Source organism: Erinaceus europaeus, chromosome 2, assembly GCF_950295315.1.
Source record: "Erinaceus europaeus chromosome 2, mEriEur2.1, whole genome shotgun sequence".
NCBI lineage: Eukaryota > Metazoa > Chordata > Mammalia > Eulipotyphla > Erinaceidae > Erinaceus > Erinaceus europaeus.
The window spans coordinates 4,479,166-4,506,764 of NC_080163.1; the positions used below are offsets into that span (position 1 = coordinate 4,479,166).

Here is a 27,599-nt window from a genome sequence, read left to right on the forward strand (position 1 = left end):
AGCCTGGCTCCACCGGCTGTGCTGTGTGATAATTCAGTGAGTCCTTCGCTGGGCGGGCCCTGAGCCCTCTCTATTGTGTGTGTGTGTTTGGCTAAATAAAGCTGTGTTGGCGTTGGCTGTGACCGCCTGGGAGCCGGCTCGGCAGCTGGCACACCCTCAGGGCCCCGACCTCGCTGGCAGGGCACCCGACTGTTGTGTCAGCCGCACAGCTGTCGGGGCCTCTCAGAGCCGCTGATGGAGCGAATCCGACATGGCGGAAACATTCTCAGCGTCGCCCAAGCTCCACGCCCCCGTGGCTGTGCCCTCTCTCTTAATCTCACCAGTTCCCAGCAGGAAAAAAAAAAAAAAAAACAACCCAGCACCTCCCACATGCGGGGGCACACTTCCCGGGCGCCTGGATGGCTCTGCTGCCTCCCTTCGGGCTGTGATCCAGGCGTCCCTGCCCCCAGGGACCGGTTCTGCCCAGACCCCCCCTGCCTACCCTCCTTCTCTGGCCAGAAGGTGAACTGACCCCAGGGCTCGGAACCTGCCCTCTGTGAGAATAGCTTCACAGCAGACGTGGATCAGATTGTCAAGGTGTGGTCACGGAGGAGCTGGGTGGGTCCCTGGACTCCGATGTATCCTTATAAAAGGTGTCCTTGGGAAAAGTAGGCCTTGGGCTGGAGAGATAGCTCACTGGGTAGGGCACCTTCCTCGTCTTGGGTGTGGCCCAGCTTGCTGGCACCACGCGCAGGGGTTGGGGGGACGGGGTGGTGGAGGGAGGGGGCCATGAGAGGAAGGATAGCTTCGTGCTGTGGGTGTCTGTCTGTCTGTCTATCTGAGTGAAAAAGCAGGCCAGGGGTGGTGAAATCACACATTCTTCAGACCCTGACTCCACAAAAATAAATAAACAAGGAAAAAAAAAAAGAAAGAAAGAAATGATTTTTGAAAATCTACCAAGACAGAGAGAGAAAGACAGGGTGGGGGGGGAGAGAAAGAGAGAGAAAACTGTGACAGCAGAGTTGAAGATGGGGGGTGGTGGTGGTGGTGGTGGTGGACAAGGACCCCAGAGGTCCCCACAGCCACAGAGGCAGAGGCCTGGCAGGAGTCCCCTCTGCGGGTTGTGTGTGTGTGGGGGGGGACACAGCACACACCTTGGTTGAAGGCTGCTACTCTGGAGTGGGAGACAGTAACAGGCCCTTTCTGTTGCCCTAAGATATCCAGTTGGTGCTGCTTTTTATTTCTTTTTCTTTTCTTTTCTTCTCTTCTCTTCCTTCCTTCCTTCCTTCCTTTTTTCCTTCCTTTCTCTCTTTTCTTTTCTTTTCTTTTCTTTCTTTTTGCCTCGGGGGTTATCACTGGGGCTCAGTGCCTGCACTATGAATTCACTGCTTCTGGAGGCCTGGAAGCTGTCTTTTCCCCTTTGTTGTCCTTGTTTATCATTGTTATTGGATAGGACAGAGAGAAATGGAGAGAGGAGGGGCAGACAGAGAGGGGGAGAGAAAGACAGACACCTGCAGACCTGCTTCATCGCCTGTGAAGCGACTCCCCTGCAGGTGGGGAGCCAGGGGCTCGAACCGGGATCCTTACACCCGTCCTTGCGCTTTGCGCCACATGCAAATCTTTATTTATTTTTTGGATAGAGACAGCCAGAAATTGAGAGGAAGGGGGGATAAATAGGGAGACAGAGAGACGCCTGCATCCCTGCTTCACCACTTGTGAAGCTTTCCCCCTGCAGGTGGGAACCGGGGGGCTTGAATCTGGGTCCTTGCTCACTGTGACATGTGCGCTCAACCAGGTGCGCCACCACACAGCCCCAGAAAATGTTTTCAAATGTTCATTGTCAGCAAGAGAAAGAGATCATCAGAGCATAATTCTGACAAGAACAATGCTGAGGATTGAACTCAGAACCTCAGGCTTGCAAGCCTGGTGCTATTTCCTTATTTACTTACTTGAAATAAAGTAATAAGAGGAAGGAGGATGCGAGATCAGAAGATGAGGCTTGTGGGTGGAGAAAAGTCTCAAGAGAGAAGGGGGGATAAGAAGACAGGCCACAGCCTTGTGCCCTGTCCTGTGACTTCCACCAGAGGCCCTGGGGAAAGGCCAGTGTCAGGAGGGGAAGTAGCAGGGGCTGTCTGGAAGATACGGAGCCGTGAATTAGCTTAAGTTCCCCGACACCTCACCTCCCATGAGTGTATACGACTGGGAACGAGTGTGATTCCACAACTCCTAGACTATTATTTACTTATTTAAATTTTATTCTTATAGTTTCCTCCAAGGTTATCCCTGAGGCCAGGTGCCTAAACTGGGAATCCCCTGCTCCTGTGGCCATTTTTCCTTTCTTTTTTTTCTTTTCCTTTTTGATAAGACAGAGAGAAATTGAGAGGGGAAGAGAAGGCAGAGAAGGAGAAAGACACCTGCAGACAGACCTGCTTCACTGCTTCTGCAGAGACACCCCCCCCCCCCCGCAGGTGGGGAGCCTGGGGCTTGAACTGGGATCCTCGTGAGGGTCCTTGCGCTTCTTACTATGTGCACTTAACCTGGTGCACTACCGGCCAGCCCCTTATTTGTTTGTTTATTTATTTACTTTCAGAGCTCTCTGTCGTGCACATGAACCCTGTTTGAACCCACTTCCCACTACACTGGAGGCAGTTTCGGTGCTGTGCAACTTCTCCCTGGTCTCGCTCTGAACATGTCAGCCCACAAGGGGTAAAGCCCCAGGAGCAACAACAAAAATGTCAAATAGAGGAAAACACACACACAGAGGGAGCCATTACAGCACTGCTTCACTATCCAGGGCTCGAACCAGGGGCTTCACACCGGCAAGGGCTCGACCGCATGAGTTACTGCCCTCCCCCTCCAGCCCTCTATTCTTCTCTGCCAGGGCTAGAGAGGGAGACAGGGACAGAGACAGACAGACAGACAGACACATAGGAGACAGGAGAGACCACAGCATGGCTCCACCATCCTTGGGACTTCCCCCAGTGCTGCAGTCCTCCCCTGCGGTGCTGGAGCTGAAACTAAAGACCTGGAGCTTGGGAGGGCATGCACCCTACTGGGTGACCTACCTCCCCGCACACCTGAAAGAGTCTGTCTTCCAGGATGACTGTCCCCAAGAGATCCACCCCCCATCCCCAACCCTTTGGGGAAGAAAGGACCTAACCAGAACACCTTCCTCTCCTGCACTTCCTCTTTCTCTGTGAAGAAAACCCCCAGGACTGAGGACTGGGTAAACACTCATTAGACGGCAATTAAGGCTGTTTTTTTTTTTTTTTTTAAAGTCCGGTGAGTGCTTACAAAGTACCGGGAGATTATTGTTTTTTTTTTTTTTTTCTTTAACCTCCAGGGCTATTGCTGGGGCTCGGTGCCTGCAACAGGAATCTACTGCTCCTGGAGGCCATCCCTTCCCGCTTTGTTGCCCTTGTTGTCATCATTATTGCTGTTATTATTGCTGTCGTTGTTGTTGTTGGATAGGACAGAGAGAAATGGAGAGAGAAGGTGAAGACAGAGACGGGGAGAGAAAGACAGACACCTGCAGACCTGCTTCACCGCCTGTGTAGTGACTCCCCTGCAGGTGGGGAGCCAGGGCTTGAACCGGAATTCTCCTGCCGGTCCTTGTGCTTTGTGCCACATGCGCTTAACCCGCTGCGCTACCGCCCGACCCCCAAGGAGATTATTGTTATCATCATCTGGTGGTGGTTCTCATCCCCACCCTTCCTTTGCTGTTTTCACTCCTCCCCACCCCCGCGCACCCCCCACCCCCCAATGGGAAGAGTTGTGAGAAGTTGGGAAAGGAAATCATGACTGCTGAAGACAGGTTGGTTTCCCGGAGATATTTCTAGAACGTTCCGTGCTGATGGAGGTGTGGCAGCTCTCCTGTTGTGCTGGGCATGTGGACCGGGGGTCTGTGGGTAATTCGCTTTTCATTGGACCGGCCCCACTGGCTAGACGTCGCCAGCACTGAGCTTGCTCTCAGAAAATATCAGGTGGTCCGGGAGGTGGTGCAGTGGGTAAAGTACTGGATTCTTAAGCATGTGGTACCGAGTTCAATCCCCAGCAGCACATGTCTCGTTCTTTCTCTCTCTCCTCTTATCTTCCACCACGTGTGCTTAACCCGCTGCGCTACTGCTCGAGCCCGTTTCCTCTTATCTTTCTCATTAATAAAGAAAATCTTTTTGAAAAATTCAGGATGAATCCCCAAAGCCACAAGGATTCTGAGCATCAGGGAGGGTAAAGGTGCAGTGAGAAGAATAAAAGAGAGGGGTGAATTCTGAAATATCTCTGGGGTCCAGACAGTGGCGCACCCGGTTAAGTGTTCACACTGCAGTGCACAAGGACCCGGGTTCAAGTCCCTGGACCCCACCTGCAGGGGGAAGGTTTCACAAGTGGTGAAGCTGGGCTGCAGGTGTCTCTCTGTCTCTCTCCTTCTCTAGCTCCCCCTCCCCTTTCCATTTTTCTCTGTTGCTATGCAATAATAAACAAATAAAAATGTTTTCTTTAAAATACAAGTAGAACCTGAACTGGAATTGGCATATCGCACCAAAGTAAAAGACTCTGGGGTGGGTGGGTGGGGAGAATACAGATCCAAAAAGGATGACAGAGGACCTAGTGGGGGTTGTATTGTTATGTGAAAACTGAGAAATGTTATGCACGTACAAACTATTGTATTTACTGTCGAATGCAAAACATTAATCTCCCAATAAAGAAATTAAAAAAATGTTTTCTTTAGGGAGTCGGTGGTAGCGTAGAGGGTTAAGCGCAGGTGGTGCAAAGCACCAGGACCAGCATAAGGATCCCAGTTTGGGCCCCTGGCTCCCCACCTGCAGTGGAGTCGCTTCACAGGCGGTGAAGCAGGTCTGCAGGTGTCTATCTTTCTCTCCCCCTCTCTGTCTTCTCCTCCTCTCTCCATTTCTCTCTATCCTATTCAACAACAACAACATCAGTAACAACAACAATAGTAACTACAACAGTAAAATCAACAAGGGCAACAAAAAGGGAATATGTAAATAAATATCTAGAAAAATCTAAAAAGAAAAACGTTTTCTTTAAAAAAAGTATAGGTTTGTGTAGATGGCAGGGTCATGAAATAAAGTCGTCAGAGTAACGCGGGGGATGTCTCTCCAGGAAGTCAATAAGCAAAAGATAAACAGGCCAAGAGCTAAACAAGGCTGGCCTTGTAGTGTGTGCTCTGCTGTACACAAGGCCCTGGGTTCAAGCCCCGGCACAGCATGAGAGCACCATGGCATGAGGGAAGGGCCCCTCATGCTGTCATCCCCTTTGCCCCTGTTTCTTGATCCCTCTGTCACCCTCTTCTCATCTCTCAGATAGAAGAACGAGGTAGAGCACAAGCCTGCCTGTCTGTGGCCCTCAGGCTGTCCTCACATGGGAGCACCAGTGTGTTGGGGAACCCGGAGGGTGGAGTGGTGCTGGGAGGGTGTCTCTCTCTTCCCCCCCTTTTATTTTTCCTCCAGGGTTATTGCTGGGATTCAGTGCCTGCACTACAAATCCACTGCTCCTGGAGGCCATTTTTCCCATTTTGTTGCCCTTGTTTTTTATTGTTATTGTTGCCATTGATGTTGTTGTTGAATAGGACGGAGAGAAATGGAGAGAGGAGGGGAAGACAGAGAGGGGGAGAGAAAGACAGACACCTGCAGACCTGCTTCACCGCCTGTGAAGAGACTCCCCTGCAGGTGGGGAGCCGGGGGCTCGAACCAGGATCCTTATGCAGGTGTTTGCGCTTTGTGCCAAGTGCGCTTAACCCGCTGCGCTACCACCCGACCCCCTCTCCCTCTCTTTTTAATTGCCACCAGGGTAATTTCTAGGACCTGGTGCCTGCACTACAAATCCACCGCTCCTAGTGACTGTTTTTTTTCTGTATTTATTTTATTTATTTATTCCTTTTTGTTGCCCTTGTTGTTTTATTGTTGTAGTTATTATTGTTGTTGTCGTTGTTGGATAGGACAGAGAGAAATGGAGAGAGGAGGGGAAGACAGAGAGGGGAAGAGAAAGACAGACACCTGCAGACCTGCTTCACCACCTGAGAAGCGACTCCCCTGCAGGTGGGGAGCCGGGGTTCGAACCGGGATCCTTCTGCCGGTCCTTGTGCTTTGCTCCACCTGTCCTTAACCTGCTGCGCTACAGCCCGACTCCCCCGCTCCTAGTGATTGTTTCATTTTTTTTCTATTTTATTTGAGAGACAGAGAACAACTGAGAAGGGAGGGCGATGAAGAGGGGGTCAGAGAGACACCTGTTTCCCTGCTTCAGCATTGCCTTTGCCTGCAGTTGGGAAGCAGAGGCTCGAACCCGGGTCCTTGCACATGGTAATGTGTGTACTCAACCAAGTGTGCCCCACCACCTCCCCTACCTCCTCTTTTTTTTCTATCTCATCTGTTTTTAAAGTCAGCTTGGAGTGAGTTTCAGAACTATGTGTGTGCAAGACCTTGGCAGCACAAATGCTAATAAAACAGAACAGCAAGAACACTATGCCAGGGAGGCTTCTGAGTATGCACTGCGTCTGCATGATGTTCCAGCCTGGCTTAAAAAAGTCACGTGGGGGGCCAGGCAGTAGCACAGCGGGTGAAGTGCACATGGTGGCGTGAAGTGCAAGAACTGGCATAAGGATCCCGGTTCGAGCCCCCGGCTCCCCACCTGCAGGGGGTCTCCTCATAAGCGGTGAAGCAGGTCTTCAGGTGTCTATCTTTCTCTCCCCTCTCTGTCTTTCCCTCTTCTCTCCATTTCTCTCTGTTCTATACAACAAAAGCAATAACAATAACAACAATAAGGGCAACAAAAATGGAAAAAAATAGCCTCTGGGAGCAGTGAATTCATAGTGTAGGCAGTGAGCCCCAGCGATAACCATGGAGGCAAAAAAAGAAAAAAGAATCCACACAGGAGGCCAGGTGGTGGCGCACCTGGTTGAGTGCACATGTCACAGTGCGCAAGGGCCCGGGTTCAAGTGCCTGGTCCCCATCTGCAGGGGGAAAACGTCACAGGTGGTGAAGCAGGGCTGCAGGTGTGTCTCTGTCTCTCTCCCTCTCTATCACCCCTTCCCTCTCGATTCTTAGCTGTCTCTATCAATGAAAAAATAAAGATAATAAACAATTTAAAAATATTCACATGGGGGGAGGTGGGGAGGAGGGAGGGAGAGACATGCAACCTGACTCAAGTGTATTGGGTCAAAGACCTGTGGAGACATTGATGGAGGAGAAAGTACAGAGGGTGATATGCACTTGGGGGGGGAAGTACTTAGCATGGTGAGTCATCAGGGAGGTGCAGACTGAAACCACAGAGAGACCGACACGCCTGGCTCATGACAGATATCTCTCTACTGACAGGGCTGGACAGCTCACAGGGGAGGGTTCACGCCTCTGTGCGTGGCCCAGATTTCATCCCTGGCTCCACATGGGAGGTGCTGTGCTCCTGGGGGAAACTTTGCTGCTGTGCTGTCTCTCCTTCTCTGAGTCTCTCCCTCTCTCTCCCTGAATAAGTACGTCAGACCAGGATGGGTGGAATCATATATTTGCAAGGTCCTAGCTCTGCAGGAAAAAAAGTATTCTTATGTAATAAAATCATAATAATCTATAACACATAATATAATTACTAAACAAGTAAAATAATAACTATCATTAAAATATGGTCCTGTTATCTCAACAGAGCAGAGATAAGAACATACCCCCCCCCCACACACACACACATACACACTTTCTGTTTATAACACTAAAACCCTGGATCTTGGATGTTGACCGACACTGGGTTGTCTAGAACTCTGTGCCTGCTGGTGGGAAGGCAAAAGACAGAAGACTGACCCTTCAGAGATGCCCACATCTGCCGCCCAGAACCTGACACGTTTCCTTCCCCACCAAAGGCAGTCTGCAGATGTGCTGGAGGAGCCTGATGTGAGGACATGGTCCTGGACTAGCCAGGGGGTCCAGTGTCATCTCAGGGAGCTGAGAAGAGGGGGGGCAGGAGGGTGCAAGGCAGATAGGGAGCTGTGACCACAGAAACAGAGATCAGAGCAGTGAGGCCACAAGCCAAGGGAAAATGGCAGCCTAGACAAGTTGCAGGTGGGTTGACAGTAGTGTCACCCTCAGATCTCCCGGAAGCAACACAGTTTTGCTGTATTTTGATTTTTTTTTTTTTTTAGTGTGTGTGTATGTGTGTGTGTGTGTGTGTGTGTGTGTGTGTGAGAGAGAGAGAGAGAGAGAGAGTCCTGGAGCTTCCTGGCTGAGTGATTCTACCACTGCCAGTAGCTGTGGACTCTTCTTAAAAGATTTAGTTATTAGTGGAGGGAGAACATAACTGTAGCATTTACAGTGCTGGGGATTCAACTTAGGACTTTGGAGTCTCAGGCAGGAAAGTCTTGTGCAGAACCACTGTGCTAGCTCTGTGGAGCGTGGGCTGTTTTTAAGCCACTGAGTTGATAAGAAAAAAATAAGGCCAAGCTTGGGGGTGGGGGATTCTGACTTGTCTTTTTTTTTTTTCCCCTTGTTTTTATTTATTTTTTTTTATTGTTGTAGTTACTATTGTTGTTGTTACTGATGTCATTGTTGTTGGATAGGACAGAGAGAAATCGAGAGAGGAGGGAAAGACAGAGAGGGAGAGAGAAAGACACCTACAGACCTGTTTCACCACTTGTGAAGCGACTCCCCTGCAGGTGGGGAGCGTGGGGGGGGGGGACTCGAACCGGGATCCTTCCGCGGGTCCTTGCACTTTGCGCCACCTGCGCTTTACCCGCTATGCTACCACTCGACTTCCGACATTGTCTTATAAACACAATCTGAACTATGAGAAAGCCCTAGCTCAGTGGATAGAGTATAAACCATCTGATGGGGGGCCTGGGAGGGGGGGATTCCCAGGTCTGGTGGGGTCATGCTGCTCTCTTAGATGACCTCCACGGGCCTCCAAGGCAAAGACTCAGGACACCACAGACAGGGCCCACGAGGCCCAGGGCCCAGGCTCTTCACAGGCTGCTGGCTGACACAGACCTACGTGGGGGCAGGTCGGCCCCTTCTGCTATTGAGCCCCAGGCTACACCTTCAGCGGGTGGGCATTAGTCATCCCATCCTCTGCTATTGGCTATTTTATGGTGCCTTATTTGCATATCAGAATCCATAAATAAGCTGGCAACCCTCCTGCCAGGGCCTGCTCCTGTCCTAACACTTAGCTCAAGCCCTGACCCCTAGGGGCACCAAGGACAGAGCTCCATGGATGGTGAGCAGTGCTGTGTTATCTCTCCCTCTCTTTCAGGATACAGAATAAGATTGGGCTAGGTCAGGGCCAGGTGGTGGCGCACCGGGTTGAGTGCACATGTTATAATGTTCAGGGACCCGGGATCAAGCCCCCAGTCCCCATCTTCAGAGGGAAAGCTTCACGAGTAGTTTTTTTTCACGAGTAGCTTCACTTCTTCTTCTTCTAGCATTTGCCAAGTAGCTTCACTGAAGTAGTTTTGCAGGTGTCCTCTGTCTCTCTCCCTCTCTGTCACCCCCTTCCCTTTCCATGTCTGGCTGTCTCTAGCCAATAAATAAATAAAGGTAATTTAAAAAATGGTTGGGCTAGGTCACCAAGTTGCAGATGCTACTATGATGCCATCCTGACTTACCTGGGCAGACAACCTCACCAAATGTGTCCTGGAACCCCAACTTTCCAGAGCCCCGCCCCAGTAGGGAAAGATAGAGACAGGCTGGGGGTATGGATCCACCTGCCAACACCCACGTCCAGTGGAGAAGTAATTACAGAAGCCAGACCTTCCACCCTCTGCATCCCATAAAGAATTCTGGTCCATACTCCCAGAGAGAGATAAAGAATAGGGAAACTTCCAATGGAGGAATGGGACATGGAACTCTGGTGGTGGGAACTGTATGGAATTGTACCGTTGTTATTTTAAAATCTTGTTAATCATTATTAAATCACTAATATTTTTTAAACTTATTTTTTATTTAAGAAAGGATAAATTAACAAAACCATAGGGTAGAAGGGGTACAACTCCACACAATTCCCACCACCCAATCTCCATATCCCACCCCCTGCCCTGATAGCTTTCCTATTCTCTGTCCCTCTGGGAGTATGGACCCAGGGTCATTGTGGGTTGCAGAAGGTGGAAGGTCTGGCTTCTGTAATTGCTTCCCCGCTGAACACGGGCGTTGACTGGTCGATCCATACTCTCAGTCGGCCTCTCTCTTTCCCTAGTAGGGTGGGTCTCTGGGGAAGCGGAGTTCCAGGACACATTGGTGGGGTCTTCAGTCCAGGGAAGCCTGGCCAGCATCCTGATGGCATCTGGAACCTGGTGGCTGAAAGAGAGTTAGCATACAAAGCCAAACAAATTGTTGGGCAATCATGGACCCAAAGGTTGGAATAGTGGAGAGGAAGTGTTTGGGGGGTACTCACTGCAGACTATTGTGTACTTCTGCTTTCAGGTATATATTTTGCACTTGTTTATGGATACATGTGAACATATGCTCTCTCTCACAGAACCTGGTCTATATAGGTTTTGGGACTTTGTTAGGAAGTGATCCACCTGGGATGGAATTAGAGAATACTATGAAAGGAAAGGTCTCACCCGAGTAATGAAGCTGAAGGGTTGTCATTCCACATGTGAAGTCTCTGGACACAGTCTGAGCTGAAGCATGTTGAGGTGGCAATCGTTGCGTTAATATATTTTTTTTAAAGATTGGGACTGAGGTGGGGGAGACGGCGTAATGGTTCTGAAAAAAAGACTTTAACGTCTGAGATTCTGAGGTTCCAAGTTCAATCCCCCACACTACGACAGCCAGAGCTGAGCAGTGCTCTGCTTTAAAAAAGTGGGGTCTAGGAAAATCACTTCTGATGTGAATGCACAAGGCTTTGGGTTCATTCTCTGGCATTGCGTAAGGAATCCCACTTGTGAGCTCTGGGGGGAAGAGTCCCCTGCCACAACTTGGGTGAGTCTGCAGAGGGAAACTTCACAGAAGAGCAGTGCTGTAGTATCTCCACTCTATGTCTCTTGCTTCTATATATAAAAAACAAACAAACAAACAAAGGCTGCTGTAAGTAGTGGAACATGCAGGTGTGGAGCCCTGGATAAACCCTGGTGGCAATAAAATAAAATAGCTCCCCCCCCACCCAGTGTTTGTGCAGCGGTAGAGCCTAGGGCTTGCATACGGGATGTCCCAGTTTTGATCCCTGGTGCCACCAATAGCCAGAATTGAGCAGTGGTCTGAAGGGAAAATAAAAGTTAAAAATCTGTTTTGGGCTGAGGAGACAGCATAATGGTTATGCAAAACAAACAAACCAAACAACCACAACTCTAATGCTGGGGTGGGTGGGTGGGGCTCACCTGGTTGAGCAGGCATGTTATAGTGTGCAAGGACCTGGGTTCAAACCCCTGGTCCCCTCCTGCAGGGGGAAAGCTTCACGAGTGGTGAAGCAGGGCTGCAGGTGCCTTTCTCTCTCTCTCTCTCTCCCTCTCTATGTTCCCCTACTCTCTCGATATATGGCTGTCTCTATCCAATAAGTAAAAGTGATAATAATAATAATACTCTAATGCCTAAGGCTCTGAGGTCCCAAGTTCAATCCTTAGCACCACCATAAGCCAGGGCTGAGCAGGGCTCTGTTCTTTCTCTGTGTGTCTCTCTTTCATTACAATAAATACGTATGTTAAAAATCTGAGCCTAGTAATTTTCAAGAGTTTTATTTTAAAGTTATGAGGTTAAAATTTTTTGTTTTTATATAACAAAAAAATCAAACACTTAAAATTACTATTTTATACCCACTACAGAAAGTAACAGTTGACTGAAAAGAGCCCTATAAGACGGGACTTTGAAGATATACTCTATATCCTAGGAGTAGTAGACGGACCTAGTACACATTGCCTGTATTTCGTATTAGTTCCTCAAGTTTACTGATGTGAAATGGTGCTCCTCTGTAATTTTCCCCAAACAGGCTTCCAACTTTCACCTTAAATACAAGCCCATCACTGCATGGATGAAAGTTCTTTCTGTGTTCAGAACTGATGTGGGTTTGGTTGTGAGGAAAGAGGGAACAAACAAAGAAACATCAGGTATTTCTCCTCAGCTTCAGTGGGGGGTAGGATGTATTATTGGATGGTTACAAGGGGAGAGATATATTGAATGGTTTCAGAAGAGAACCTTATGCCACAGTGGGAGAGATTTTCACCACCTTTAGAATGTAAAGTAACAAGACACTGGACTGTGGAGGTATCTGTTAATATCTTGGTGAAATAACACAGCACTGTCTCCTGAATGGCCCTTATTATCTTAATATATTATCTGATGGGGCTGAATACTTACCCTAGGTAAGTGGAAATGAGAGGGGGGGGGGAGAGAGAGTGAGAGAGGAGAGAGTCTGGGAGGCGGTGCCGTGAATAAAGCGTTGGACACTCAGACGTGAGGTCCTGAGTGTGACCCCAACCCTGACAGTGTCAGCGTGATGCTCTGGCTCTGTCTTCCTTCTCCTTATAAATAGATCTCTAAAAAGAATCTGTTTCTAGCCATGGCCAACTCCACCCTTAGTTCTGGCTAAGAACTAGAATATGATCCACTGGCAACTAAAATAAGTGAAAAAAAATGGGGGTCGGGCGGTGGCGCAGCGGGTTAAGCGCATGTGGCGCAAAGCGCAGGGACTGACCGGCGCAAGGATCCCGATTTGAGCCCCCAGCTCCCCACCTGCAGGGGAGTCGCTTCACGGGCGGTGAAGCAGGTCTGCAGGTGTCTGTCTTTCTCTCCCCCTCTCTCTGCCTTCCCCTCCTCTCTCCATGTCTCTCTGTTCTATCCAACAACAAAACAACGTCAAAAATGGCAATAATAATAACCGCAACGAGGCTGCAACAACTAGGGCAACAAAAAGGGGGAAAAATGGCCTCCAGGAGTGGTGGATTCATGGTGCAGGCACCGAGCCCAGCAATAACCCTGGAGGAAAAAATATATATATATATAAATATATAAATAAATAAATAAATAAATAAGTGGGAAAAAAAGCTATCTTGAGCTCATGTTTCTACTTCACCAAGCTGTTTCCCCACATCTCTGTAAGTTTTGAAATGTCCCCCCAGTGAGACACTGAGGAACAAAGCACTGTCCCCACAGGCCACCAGGCCTGCTAACTAGCATCTGTCCTAGGCAAAAACAATCAGCCTGTGTTCAGAAGAAGACAGAAACCAGAACATTCTCCCTGCCCCCTCCCCACCATACACACACATACAGGCACACGCGCGCGCGAGCACACACACACTTCCTGTTGAGAACAGCAAACAGGGAGCATCTCGGCGCCCGTCACTGTCCAGCTGTCTAAGGTCACTGTGGCACAGCTGCTGCTGTTTGCGCAAAGGATTTGTTGATCCCTGTGCACCGCTCAGCTCGGGCACTGGGTGGTATCAGGGATTGAAGCTGGGGCTGCAGGCTCGCTCTCAACCTGGCCTGGTTTTGTCTCTAGTGAGGAAGCCGGGGATGGACCGACACAGAGATCTTTGCCCGAAGACCCAGGCAACGGGCAGGGTCTGAAGCGGGTCGGGGCGGGGAGGCAGGGAGGAGGGTGCTGTCCTTTGTTTTGATTCAGTGGTCACCAGGCTGTCAAGACTCAAAGAGGTCAGGGGGCCAGGTGGTGGCACGCCTGGCTAAGCACTCACATGACAGTGTACAGGGACCCAGGTTCAAGCCCCTAGTCCCCACCTGCAGGGGGAAAACTTCACAAGTGGTGAATCAGGGCTGCAGGTGTCTCTCTCTGTCTCTCTCCTCTATCTCCCTTCCCTCTCCATTTCCCTCTGTCTCTATCCAATAGTAAGTTAAAAAAAAAAAAAAGACTCAAAGAGGTCTGTACTGGGAAAGTGTCTGCTACCTGGTGTGGAGAGAGGCTGTGGGCACTTCATTCCGGAGCTTGTGCCATTATAACTGTATGTCACAGTCAAATTCTAACCAAGGCAGATACGTTTATATGAACATCCACTCGTAGTAATATGCTATACATTGCTTTATAATGCTCTCTCTCTCTCTCTCTCTCTCTCTCTCTCTTTAAAGGATTTTTTAATATTTATTTTCCCCTTTTGTTGTCCTTGTTTTTTTTAATTGTTGTAGTTTTATTATTGTTGATGTTGTTATTGGATAGGACAGAGAAAAATGGAGAGAGGAGGGGAAGACAGAGAGGGGGAGAGAAAGACAGACACCTGCAGACCTGCTTCACCGCCTATGAAGCGACTTCCCTGCAGGTGGGGAGCCGGGGGCTCGAACCAACCCACTGCATTACTGCCCAACTCCTTTTTTTTTTTTTTAATGACCATAACACTGCTTAAGTGTAATGGTGCCAGGAACTGAATCTGGGACTTCAGAGCCACAGACATATAACTGTTGTGTCAACAGCTGTGGTATTTCCTCTAGTCCAAGATGTATTGTATTTATCAGTGTGAAATAGTTTCACACAAGAGAGGTTAGAACGCCACCCTCGCATAAGCAGTGCTGGGAAATTGAAGTCTCTACTTGGGTGACAGGTCTTGAACTGTACCCTCCCACCTGCCTGCCCAACTGCAACAAATGTTTAAAAACATTTTATTTATTTACTTATTTATTGGATAGAGACAGAGAGACATCAAGAGGAGAGAGGGAGATAGAGACACCTGCAGCCCTGTTTCACCACTCGCGAAGCTGTCCCCCTGCAGGTGGGGACCAGGGGCTCGAACTTGGGTCCTTGCGCACTATAAACATGTGTGCTCAACCAGGTGCGCCACCACCTGGCCCCACAATTTTTTCTCTCATTAAAGTCTTACTTATTTATTTTGTGTATGAGAGTGAGGGATACATAGACCAGAGCACCACTCTGCTCTGGTAAGTACAGTGCCAGGGCTGGAACCCGGGGCCTCAAGCATGCTAGTCCTAAACTCTACTTCTGAGCTCTCTCCTTGGCCCTACACCTTTGCACACGCTCCCCAGGTGATAGCTTAGCGGGCACACAGAACGTCGCACCATGCATGGAGCCCCGGGGGTGACCCACCACGTGGAAGCAACAGGGACAGCACCTAAGACCTCCGTGATGGTGGAGCCGGCCTGTGGTGGCTCTTCCTCAAAATACCATCAAAACAACATGTAAAGAAGTCAAGCTGGGGGTCCCCGGTAGCTCGGGAGTCCGGCGGTAACGCAGAGGGTTAAGCGCACATAGCGCGAAGTGCCAAGGACTGGCGTAAGGATCCCGGTTGGAGCCCCCGGCTCCCCACCTGCAGGGGAGTCGCTTCACAGGTGCTGAGGCAGGTCTGCAAGTGTCTGTCTTTCTCTCCCCCTCTCTGTCTTCCTCTCCCCTCTCCATTTCTCTCTGTCCTATCCAACAACAACGACATCAGTAACAGCAACAATAATAACCACAACAACGATAAAACAATAAGGACAACAAAAGGGAAAAGAGAGAAAGAAAGAAAGAAAGAAAGAAAGAAAGAAAGAAAGAAAGAAAGAAAGGGAGAAATTTAAAAAGAAGAAGTCAAGCTGGGGATTGTGAGGGACTCAGTGGAACCACGTGCGGGCGAGACTCTGGTTCACTCCTCCAAAGCGCGCGTCTTATATTTTTAATAAGAGAGCAAGAGACGCCCCCATCAGCAAGGAGCCCCTCTGTGTGGTGCTGGGGTTCAGGCATGGGCTCTACCCACTGCACCACCTCAGTTTCTCTCTGTCTGTTGCTAAAGAATAAATAAAATCCAAGAGAGAGAGAATGAGAGTGAAAATGAGAGAGAGAGAGAAAGAGAGAGAGAAAGAAAAGAAAAAGACACTGGCCTGGGACTCTAGGGGCACAGACGGTCTCTGCCCTGTCACTGGGCCCACAGAAACCCGCCCCTCCTGTTAATGATACACCTGCCTTATCTCCTTCCCAGCCCGCACCCCATTCAGACGGGCAGATGATTCCAGAGGTCTTGGGGACACCAGCTACCATGCAGGGCTCCAGGGAACCCCACACAACACGACCTTGGTCCCTGCCCTCAAGGAGTGTCCGGCCCAGCCCAGGAGACCAACAGGTGAGCAGATGGTGTTCACACCTGGAGGAAGAGGGTGTGAGGGAGGGGCCGTAGGCACTGGCAGAACTCACTACTGGAAATCATGGAAGACTTCTTGTAGAGGGAGGCATAGGGGAGAGAGTGTCCAAGCTCTGCCTGTAATAACAGTAGTCAATGGAGGTGTTTCTGGAGTGCTTCCCTGGGCTAAATCACCATAGAGCGCACAGAGGGGGGTCCCAGCCTCCAGGCAGGATGGAGGGTCAGGCAGGGCTCCTCAGAAGTGATGTCCTTTGGGGGCTAGGTGGTGGCACACCCAGTTAAGCGCACACAGTACAAAGCACAAGAGAATGCACAAGGATCTGGGTTCAAGCCCCCGGCTCCCCACCTGTGGGGGGGGGGGTGCTTCACAAGCAGTGAAGCAGGTCTGCAGGTGTTTATCTTTCTGTCTCCCTCTACCTCCCCCTTCTCTCTCAATTTCTTTCTGTCCTGCCTCCAAAATGGAGGCCACCAGGAGCTGTGGATTCATAGTGTAGGCACCGAGCCCCAGCCATAACCCTGGAGGTTAAAATAAATAAATAGATGCTATCCCTCCGCAGAGGGTGGAGTCAGGCACGAGGAGTTCCTGTGCGTTTTCAGTTTTTCTCTGTCTCTCGCTTGTCCACACCCTGATATTGCATCCCTTTTGTCTGTCCCCTCTCTCTTGAGTCCCCTGGCCCCATCCTTTCTTCCACCCATGAGTGAAGCCCAGCGTCTCTGGGCTGTGAAAGTAGAAACGGACCAGGGAGTGTCTGATGTCGCTCTGGCCAGCGAGAGCGGGAGGATCTGAGTGACGGACGGGTGCAGGCAGGGGAGGCCGCAGGTTCACGGCAAAGACAAGTCAGGACACAGTTTGGGGACAGTCACCGAGGGGAAGACGGGCATTCGGGGAAGGGCCAGCTGCCCACTGGGTGCTGGGCAGGGCCCGTCTTGATGCCCATGACGCCCATGATGTTCGGGTCAATACTGTTATCCTTTGGAGGTTGCTCGAGAGAACTGCTTCCTCCACGCCATCTCCTGTGTGGAGTAGGATTCTTTCCATCCGGCCTACAGGGGGTGGGCCACAGCCTGGGGCAAAGACGGCAAGTTCTCCGTCGAGGTGGACGGCAAGTCTCGCTGTCCTGAGACATTCCCGGCACCCGTCTTGGGAGGTTTTGATCCCAGAATGGTGTGTGTGTGTGTGTGTGTGTGTGTGTGTGTGTGTGTCCAGCTTTGCTGCTCAGACCGCCCACCTGCCACAAGCCGCAGCTCTGGATCTGTGCCTGGCAGTATGGCTTTGCCCAGCTGTGGCTGATGGGGGTGGTTCTGGGGACTGAAACTGAGGCCCCAGAGCCCCAGGCAGGAGAGTCTTTTGCACAGCCGTTGTGCTGTCTCCCCGCTACACATGTCTCGAATCCTGTGACACAACCAGTTTGCTGCTTTTCCCAGTCGGTATCTGAGGGTCTCTGTGTCCACATACGTAACTCTGACTTGTTGCTTCTAGAATACAGAGTGTGTGTGTGTGTGTGGGGGGGCGCTCTCACCTGTGCAAACCACAGACCCCATGCTGGCCCCATATGCTCGTCGCTACCCATGGTGCTCCCTGGGCCTCCCGGAACATACCCTCTGATATCGGCTGTGCTGGCTTTCCTGGGAGCAGCTGCTCAGCTCGGAAACAAGACTGTTGGGCCGTGGACATGTGTCTAGTTAAAGTCCCAGAGCTCCGTGGGGTGGGAGTGGGGTGCTGGGAGACAGCTCGCCTAATAGATTGCAGACTTTACCATGTTCCAGGACCCGAGTTCAAGTCCAGGCCCACATGGGAGCAACACAAGTAGCTCCAAGGAAAGTTCTGTGAGTGGTGGAGTGGGGCTGTGGTATCTCTCTCTCTCTCTTATTGCCACCAGGGTTATCACTGGGGCTTGGTGCACAAGGAGTTTCTCTCCTCTCCTTTTCTTTTTCCTTTTTTTTTTTTTTTTTGATAGGACAGAAAAAAGTTGAGAGAGACAGAGAGAGACTTGTCGTACTTGCGTTACCACATGTGAAGCTTCCCCTTTGAAGATGGGGGTGGGGACTTGACCCTGGGCCCTGGCACCTGCTGATGTGCGTTCCTAGCCAGGTGTGCTGCCACCTGGCCCTCTTTCTGAAATTTCTAACTGAAATTGAAAGCAGGTAAAAGTCCATGGTGACCCATCGAACTGTGCAGGTTTGGTGCCCCGGCGACAGAAAAGATCCCCCGCGGGCTCACTTGCGGTGGGCAGGGCAGGGTGGGGAGCGGAGCAGGCAGCACTGAGGGTGGAGAGAGTTCGCCCTACGGCGTCCCGGATCAGGGAACAAGGGCACGGGAGCCCTTCACAGAACACCTGTGTCATAAGTACCTGGCTGGACAGGCTTTCTCTGCATTTTCTTTCCTAAAAAGGAAGTCAGTCTTCTGGCGGGTGACCGTTGGGCACCTTCTATTAAACTCATAACTGCGTTGGCCCCAGCCATGTCCTGGCGTGAGCATAAGGAAGCAGAGGGAGGGTGTTGGCTCCACTGTGGCTGGCAACGGTGAAGGAAGATAGAGGGGACAGCTAGGAGCTCCCTCGCCAGGACAGGAGCCAGAGGCGCCAGTCACGGGCCATAGGATGGAGTCTGGGTAGCCGCCGGCAGCGGAGGCCTGAGGGGTCAGGGGCACACGGCCCTAGAGTGAAGGGTCTTTCCACTCAGGTCCATGTATTGCGTTCTGGGATGGGCTTCTCAGCATGACCCCTGTGTCACTGTACAAGCTGTGGAGTCCTGTGCAGGCCTAACAAATACCAAGACTTTGTCTTTCTTTCTTTTTTTTTTTTTTTCACATAACCAGGACCTCACACATATGTGACCTCACCCCATCCATGGGCAGCTTTTTCATTCAGAAAGAGATAGAGACAGAGAAAGGAAGAGTCTGGAGCTCCCGTGACAGCTGTGGCTACCCCCCATATGGTGCCAGAGTTTGAACCCAGGCCATGCACATGGCAAATCGAACTGCCTACCAAATGAGCTATTATTATTTTTATTATTATTATTATTAGCCTCCAGGGTTATTGCTGGGGCTTGGTGCCGACACTATGAATCCACTGTTCCTGGAGGCCATTTTTTCCATTTTATTGGATAGAACAGAGAGAAATTGAAAGAAGGGGGTAGATAGGGAGAGAGACAGAGAGAGACACCTGCAGACCTTCTTCACCATGTGTGACGTGCCCCCCCTGAACTTGGGGAGCTGGGGCTCAAACCCAGATCCTTGTGTGAAAACTTGCACTTCTTACTCTGTGCTCTTAACCAGGTGCACCACGGCCCGACCTTATCAATGAGCTGTGTGTCTGTGTGTCTGTCTCTGTGTGTGTGTGTTTGTGTGTCTGTGTGGGTATGTCTCAGGTGGCTTTAAGGGCAGGAGCACAGAAAGTTCCCATGACCTCTTGCTAAGTGGGAAAAGCAAGTTGCAGTCACACACACAGAGCATCATCTCATTTCTCCAGGACAAGAAGTCTCAGGGAATACTTCTCAATGACTCCCCTTTGTATGTGAGTCCAAGGTTGGTACACTTGTCTGGAGTCCAATCGAAGAGAGCAAGGAAGTATTTTCAAGTCAGCATATCATGCCTTCTCCAGCTTCACTCTTGCTCTCTGCTGTGCTGCTGGAAAAGCTGTCAGAGGAGGGCCAGGTGGTGGCGCACCTGCTTGAGCGCACATGTTACAGTGCGCAAGGACCCAGGTTCAAGCCCCCAGTCGCCACCTGCTGGGGGAAAGCTTCACAAGTGGTGAAGCAGGGCTCCAGGTCCCTGTCTATCACTCCCTTACCCCTCAATTTTTGGATGTCTCTATCCAATAAATAAAGATAATAAAAAAAAGAAGCTGTCAGAGGCAGCACAGAAACCAGCACAATTGTTTATGCCATGTGCGCTTAGCCCACTGCTCTACCTACTGCCCAGTCCCCACTTACCCATCTTTTATTTACTTTTTTTAAAAAATGAATTTATTTTATTTATTCATGAGAAGGATAGAAGGAGAGAAAGAACCAGACATCACTCTGGTACATGTACTGCTGGGGATTGAACTCAGGACCTTATGGTTGAGAACCCAATGCTTTATCCACTGTGTCACCTCCTGGACCACTTTTATTTACTTTTTAAAGGTTCTAGTATCTATTTATTTGTTTATTGCCTTTTGTTACCCTTGTTGTTTTATTGTTGTAATTATTGATATCATTGTTGTTGGATAGGACAGAGAAATGGAGAGAGAAAGGGAAGACAGAGAGGGGGGAGAGAAAGACAGACACCTGCAGACCTGCTTCACTGCCTGTGAAGCGACCCCCTGCAGCTGGCGAGCCGGGGGCTCAAACCGGGATCCTTATGCCAGATCCTTGCACTTTGCGCCACGTGCGCTTAATCCACTGGGCTCCTGCCCCTCGACTCCCCTTACCCATCTTTTAATGTGTCCTGTTGCTTACACATCCACCTACTCATTTGATTATTCTGTGTCCACTCCAGCTGCTGCCTCCTCGGGGAAGACTTCCCTGACTCCTTTCTTTTATCTTTTTTTTTTTTAATTTTCATGTACTTATTTGTGATTAATACTAGGTAATTTAAAATTTTGTTTATAGTTCTTTCCTCTGCCACCCGGGTTACTGCTGGGGCTCAGTGCCGACACTGCACATCCACCACCCCTGGTAGCCATTCATTTTTCTTTTTTATTTTATTCGACAGGACAGAGGGAAATTGAGAGGGGAAAAGGCAGAGAGGGAGGGAGATGCCTGCAGACCTGCTTCACTGCTCCTGAGGCGTCCCAGGTCTGTGTACATGGTCTGTGTGCGATTCTCTGGGTACTCCGCCACCCAGCCCCCTCCCACTCCCTCCCTTATGACGGCCTTTTCTTTTCCTTTCTTTTTTTTTCTTCTTCTTCTTCTTTTTTTTAACCAAAGCACTTATTAGCTCTGGCTTATGTTGATGCGGGGGATTGAACCTGGGCCTTTGGAGCATCAGGCATATGTGTCTCTGCATAACCATTATGCTGCCTACCTCCACCCCCTCTACCTTTTCTTCACAGCTCTTGCCCTGACTGCCCACTGTGCTCTGTAACTGTACGTTCACTTGCTCAGTCTGTGCTCACTGCCAGAATGCTCTCGCTCCTCCAGCAAGTATGATTCACTGAGCAGCTGGCAGGTGCCAGGCTACAGACACCCCTCCCCGCAGAGCTGGCATGTTAGCTGGGGGCATTGCACAAGAAAACACTATGTGTAATGAGTGAGCGATTGGCAGTTGGAGGATGATATCCCTGAGAGGTAAAAAAACAAAACAAAAACAAAACAAAAATGTCTGTCAGGAGTCCAGGGGATAGGTACACAGAGAAGACCTCCCAGAGACGCGATATTTGGGCAAAAACTGAGTATTTGCACGAGCAAAGGTCCTGGGGTAGGACTGAGCCTGGTGTGTGTCTGAGAAGCACTGGGGAGGTGACTGGAGCAGAGTGAGAAGGGAGAGAGGAGGACTAAGCTTTAACTCCAGGTGACAGCGGCAAAGTCCTCAGCAAACTCTGAGTGCTGGCCAGCACTGGGGTCTGACAACTACCCCTCCCCAGCCAAAGCCTCCCACTTGCTGTCTGTGCAAATAAATCTTTATTGACACACCATGCCCTCCTCCATTCCATTTTATCATCTCAGGCAACAGGGGTGAAGAGCCAGAGTCGTATCAGAGACCATCTGACCTGCAAAACTGAAAATATTCCCTATCTGCACTCTTCCAGAAAAGTCTGCGAACTAGATCAGATCCGGGACAAAGTCTGGCACGTAGTAGGTCTCAGTGAGTAGTCACTGTTTCAAAACTAGACCCGCGACTCACCCATGCCTCTCACGCCACCAGCTTGCTCTGTTTCCCAGCTGCTCCCAGCTCTCTGTCAAACGTGGGAAGACGGCCCAGGGACCAAAAGTAAATCCAACAGAGCCGTTCAAATCCGTGCCACCAAGAAAATGCCCAGGAAGCCTCAAAGTCAGGACCCTCAAGCTCTTTGTCCCTTTCTTCTCCTCTATTGAAACTCACTCCCCTCCCCAGAAGCCCCGCCAGGCAAGGAAGCTGCTCCCCAGTTTGTTTTCTTGTTTAAAAAAAAAAAAAAGAAAGAAATCCTTCACACTCCTTCACAGAAAAGCCACACACACACACACTCACACTCACACACACACTCACACACACACACTCACTCACACACACTCACACACACACACACTCACACACACACACACTCACACTCACACACACACACACTCACACACACACTCACACTCACACACACACACACACTCACACACACACACACACTCACACACACACACACTCACACACACACTCACACACACACACACTCACACACACTCACACACACACACTCACACACACACACTCACACACACACACACTCACACACACACACACACACACACACACACACACACACACACGCGCGCTTCTCTTGTCCCCTCCCTCTCAGCAGGGACATTTCTATCTTTGTAAATAAAGCGGGTGCCCTGCTCCTGCTCCCTTCTGGCTGACCTCTCCCCACACTCCCACACCTGTTCTTTTCTTTCCTCAGGCCTGTGTATGGAGGCGGGGTGGTTAGGAGTTTGGAATCAGTGACCGGGAAATGGCTTAGTGGCTAGAGACGCACCTTATCACACATGAGGAACCTGGGTTCCAATCCCAGCAGCACCTGGGAGCACCATGGATGGTACTGGGGCTGTTCCATAGATGGTGAAGTGGTACCTTAGTGTCTCTCAGAATATAATAATAATAATAATAATAATAATAATAATAATAATAATAATAATAAGCCAGGGAGGCATCTTGGCAGTATTGTGACTGCACAAGGCTCTCAACTAATTGCCCTGCCCCACATTTAAAAAAAAAAGAGGGGTGGGGTACAGAGAGATAGCATAGTGATTATACAAACCGACTCTCATGCCTGAGGTTCTGAGGTCCCAGGTTCGATCCCCAGCACCACCACCAGCCACAATGATGGTGACGGTGAAAATAGGGGGATAGCAGGGGTAGGGCGGTAGCGCAGCGGGTTAAGTGCAGGTTGGTGCAAAGCGCAAGGACCGGCGTAAGGATCCCGGTTCGAGCCCCCGGCTCCCCACCTGCAGGGAGTCACTTCACAGGCGGTGAAGCAGGTCTGCAGGTGTCTGTCTTTCTCTCCCCCTCTCTGTCTTCCCCTCCTCTCTCCATTTCTCTCTGTCCTATCCAACAACGAACGACATCAACAACAACAATAATAACCACAACAAAGCTAGGACAACAAGGGCAACAAAAGGGGGAAAAATGGCCTCCAGGAGCAGTGGATTCATGGTGCAGGCACTGAGCCCCAGCAATAACCCTGGAGGCAAAAAAAAAAAATAGAAAAGAAAATAGGGGGATAGTGTACCAGTTTCCTCTGCAGACTCAGCCCTCACACCCCCACTTCCTCTCCTGCCCTCCCTCCATCCCTACAGGCTTCATCCCAAGTCCCCTCTGCCCCAGGACCACACTGCACCCTGGAGACTTCACATGACAAAGAGTCTACCTCATCTTGACTCTGAGAATACAAAAGATGAGTTTCTCTGATCAAGGACTTGCGCACCGCTGGGTGAAACTCTCAGTCACAAAGGGGAGCAGGGCAAAGGACTGAGCCGAGGCCCAGAGCTCCCTCTTGCCCTCCAGGGTTGTCCCTGCCTTAGCTCACCCGCATTCCTAAGCTGTGAGCAGTTTCTCCAGTGACCTTAGTTCTCCTGCCATGGCAACACTTGTGGGAAGAAACCTTCTCTGGGCACACTGAGGAGAGCCTCGCTGGGTTGATAGCTCAGCCCACTAGAGCACCAGCTCGAAGCCCTGTTCTGAAGCCCTGAGGCTGCAGGTCCAAGCTCAGGCACCACCTTATGCCAGAGCTGACTGCTGCTCTGGTTTCTCTCCCAGATAAATAAATAAATCTAAAAAAAAAAAAAGAGAGAGAGAAAGAGAGAGAGGTGGTCCAGTGGATTGGACTGTCAAGCATGAGGTCCTGAATTCAGTCCCTGGCAACACATGTATGGTGTGCATGAATGGTGTCTGGTTCTCTTTTTTTCTCTCTCTCTCCTCATATCTCTCTTGTTAATAAATTATTAAAGGACAAAGGACTGGGGAATGGCTCACTTGTAGCGCACACAGTTGCCATGCTTAAGAACACAGGTTCAAGCCCCTGGTCACCATGTGGGAGCCCCACGCACAGGGGAGTAGTAAGGCAATGTTGTGTTGTCTCTTTTTTTCTCTGTCTCTTCATCTCTGACACGCTCTATTTGAAAAAATAAGTCTTGAAGAAGGGGTGGAATCATCTAAGTGTAAATCTGAGAAAGACAGAGAGGACAGAGAGAGGAGAGAGAGAGAGAGGGAGGGAGGAGAGAGAGAGAGAGAGAGAGAGAGGAGAGAGGAGAGAGAGAGAGAGGGAGAGAAGCCTGACCCTCAGGAGGAGGATGGAATGGAATTATGTAAGGAACTGGAATCAGGCCAGGCACACAGCACGCCAACACCCTCAGTCAGAGGAAGGTGAGGATCACTTGTGGTCACTTGTGATCACCGTGCAGTGAGGCCTTCAATCATCCCTGAGACGAGGCAGAATGAAAGACGTCGCCAGTTCATGGGTGACTGGGATGCTGTCTGGGAATGATGACATCACTGATTGGGTAGATGCCACCCTAGATGGGGTTGATGACATCATCAGCTGACAGCCAGATGGTGGTTAGAATGTGGGTGCCAGCATCCTCTTTCCTGTCTGAATTTATTTTTTTAGATTTTTTTTTTATGGGACAGTAGGAGATAACATAATGGTTATGCAAAAAGACTTTCATGCCTAAAGCTCTGAGGTCCCAGGTTCAATTCCTCCCACCACTATAAGTCGTGCGGAGCTCTGGCTCAAATATATATATATATATATATATATGAAAGAGTGAAAAATGTAGAGGATGACAGGGGACAGCACCACTCTGGCACCTACAGTGCTGGGGATTGAACCAGGACCACATGCAGCTCTACCCACTGAGCCACCTCCTTTGTCGTGTCTTAAAAAATATTTATTGATGGGAGTCGGGCGGTGGTGCAGCAGGTTAAGCACACGTGGCGCAAAGCGCAAGGACTGGTGTAAGGATCCCGGTTCGAGTCCCCGGCTCCCCGCCTGCGGGGGAGTCGCTTCACAGGCGGTGAAGCAGGTCTGCAGGTGTCTGTCTTTCTCTCCCCCTCTCTGTCTTCCCCTCTTCTCTCCATTTCTCTCTGTCCTATCCAACAACGATGACATGAGTAACCACAACGTTAAACAACAAGGGCAACAAAAGGGAAAATAAATAAATTTAAAATTTTTTATTGATTTAGTTTCATGAGAGGCAGAGCAGACCACTGCTCAACTCTGGCACACGCAGTACTGGGGGTAGAACCCGGGGCCTGTTGCATGTGGGTCTTGTGCTCTGTGTCATCTCCCAGACCCTTTGTTGGAATTTCTGTTGTGTCCCAGCCACGTTCTACCCTGCTGCCCTTAGGTACAGGATTTCAGTCTTTTTTTTTTCTTTTAAAAAATAGTTATTGAGGAGCAAGAGAGAGGGAGAGAACAGAGCACCTCTCTGGCATGTGTGATGCTGGGGATCGAACTCATGACCTTCAGCTTGAAAGTCCAGTGCTTCATCCATGGCACCACTTTCTGGGTCCCTTTGACAGAGAAACCTGGAGCCTAGATCTGCCACCAGGAGCAGGCAGCAGACCCTAGGCACCATGGTGGCCTGGTCAAAGTCACAAGAAGTGGGGCACTGCCAGTCACCCAGGTCACAGGGCCAAGCTGTCAGCACTCAGCAAGATCTCATAAGAAGTCTTGGGTGCTGCGGCCACCTCAGAACACAATGTGCTATTGTGGGGGAAGGTGTGGGGGCCTGAATGCTCGCACCTGAGTCTCAGCACCCAACCCCAGCTCTCTGCTGCTGCCTCTTGATTTCCAATCTTTTTTTTTTTTTTTAAGCATGCATTTATGTGGCCTGGGAGGTGGCACAGTGGATAGAGTGTTGGCCTCTCAAGCATGAGATTCCAAGTTTGATTCCTATTTACAGAGGCAGGAGTACGTAAAACCTCACTAAAAAAAAAAAAAGTAAAATAAAATAAAAAGGCACCAAGTGCAAGAACCAGCATAAGGATCCCAGTTCGAGCCCCTGGTTCCCCACCTGCAGAGGAGTCGCTTCATAAGCGCTGAAGCAGGTCTGCAGGTGTCTATCTTTCTCTCACCTCTCTGTCTTCCCCTCTTTTCTCCATTTCTCTCTGTCCTAACCAACAACATCAATAACAACAACAATAACTACAACAACAAAACAACAAGGGCAACAAAAGAAGGGGGAAGCCAGCTGAACTGATATAGCTTTGGATTTGCAGACCCGAGGCTCTCAGCTTGATCCTCTCCCCTCACCAGTACCAGAGTGGTGCTCTGGCCTCTCTCTGTTCTTTCCTTCTCTCTTTGTTGTTGTAGTTACTGTTGTTATTCTTTCTTTAATTTCTTTCTTGGCACCTGCACTATGAATCCACTGCTCCTCGAGGCCATTTTTTCCTTTTTGTTGCCCTGTTGTTTATCATTGTTGTTATTGCTATCGTTGTTGTTGGATAGGACAGAGAGAAATGGAGAGAAGAAGGGAAGACAGAGAGGGGGAGAGAAAGACAGACACCTGCAGACCTGCTTCACCGCCTGTGAAGCAACCCCCTGCAGGTGGGGAGCTGGGGGCTCGAACTGGGATCCTTATGCTGGTCCGTGGTCTTTGTGCCATGTGCACTTAACCCGCTGAGCTACCATCACCCCCCCTCCTTTTTCCCCTTTTATTTGATAGGATAGAGAATACTTGAGAAGGAGGAAAACAGGGACAACTTCACACCCATGTCTGCAGGGGCCGCACGGGTTTGAAATCAGGTCCTTGTGCATGGTAACTGCACTCAACTGTATACACCACCAACTGACCCCTTCTCTGTTTCTTTCTATCTCATGTGACTCTCTCATATGTAATAAAATTAAAAACACTGATTTTTTTTTCATTTTAAATTTTATTTGATAGGATTGAGAGGGAAGTGGGAGAGAGGAAGAAAGAGACAGACACTCGCAGCACTGCTTCACCATTTGTGAAGCTTTCCCCCTGCAGGTGGGGACTGGGGGCTTGAACCCAGGTCCTTGTGCATGGTTAACACGTGCACTTAATCTGAAGCGCCACCACCAGGCCCCTAAATGTTTAGGTTAATTTTTGTTACAAAGGTTATTACCAGGGCTAGGTGTCTACGCGATTCCACAGTTCCCAGAAGCCGTTTTATTTTACTGTAGAGGGTGAGAGATAGATGTAGAGAGGAACAGAGATTCTTGCAGCAGGACTTCACAAGTCGTGAAGCTTCCTCCTTGCAGGTGAAGACAGGGGCTTGAACCTGTGTCCACGAGCATGGTGATGTAAGCCACCACCAGACCCTGAGATTTCCTTTTGTTTTTTTTTTTCATTGTAAAGATTAGCCGTGAGCCCAAAGACACAGCGCTGGTGAGCTACAGAGCCAGCCTGGCACATAGGTGAGGGCCTGGATGAAAGAAAAATGGGGGTGCTTACAAAGACCCCAGTGCAGAGCCCCCGGCAAAGGGCCAGC

At 49.9% G+C, this 27,599-nt stretch overlaps 1 long non-coding RNA gene across 2 annotated transcripts; it reads left to right on the plus strand.

Moving 5' to 3' along the window:
* Positions 1 to 117: 117 nt before the first annotated feature.
* On the plus strand, positions 118 to 26,851 carry LOC132536898 (uncharacterized). 2 transcript variants are annotated; one of them, XR_009548432.1, is made up of 3 exons: positions 118 to 576; positions 15,815 to 15,955; positions 26,810 to 26,851. It is a non-coding gene; the product is annotated as an uncharacterized LOC132536898 (long non-coding RNA). The 2 variants fall into 2 exon arrangements; XR_009548431.1 differs by lacking the exon at positions 26,810 to 26,851 and adding an exon at positions 23,441 to 23,650.
* Positions 26,852 to 27,599: the final 748 nt, after the last annotated feature.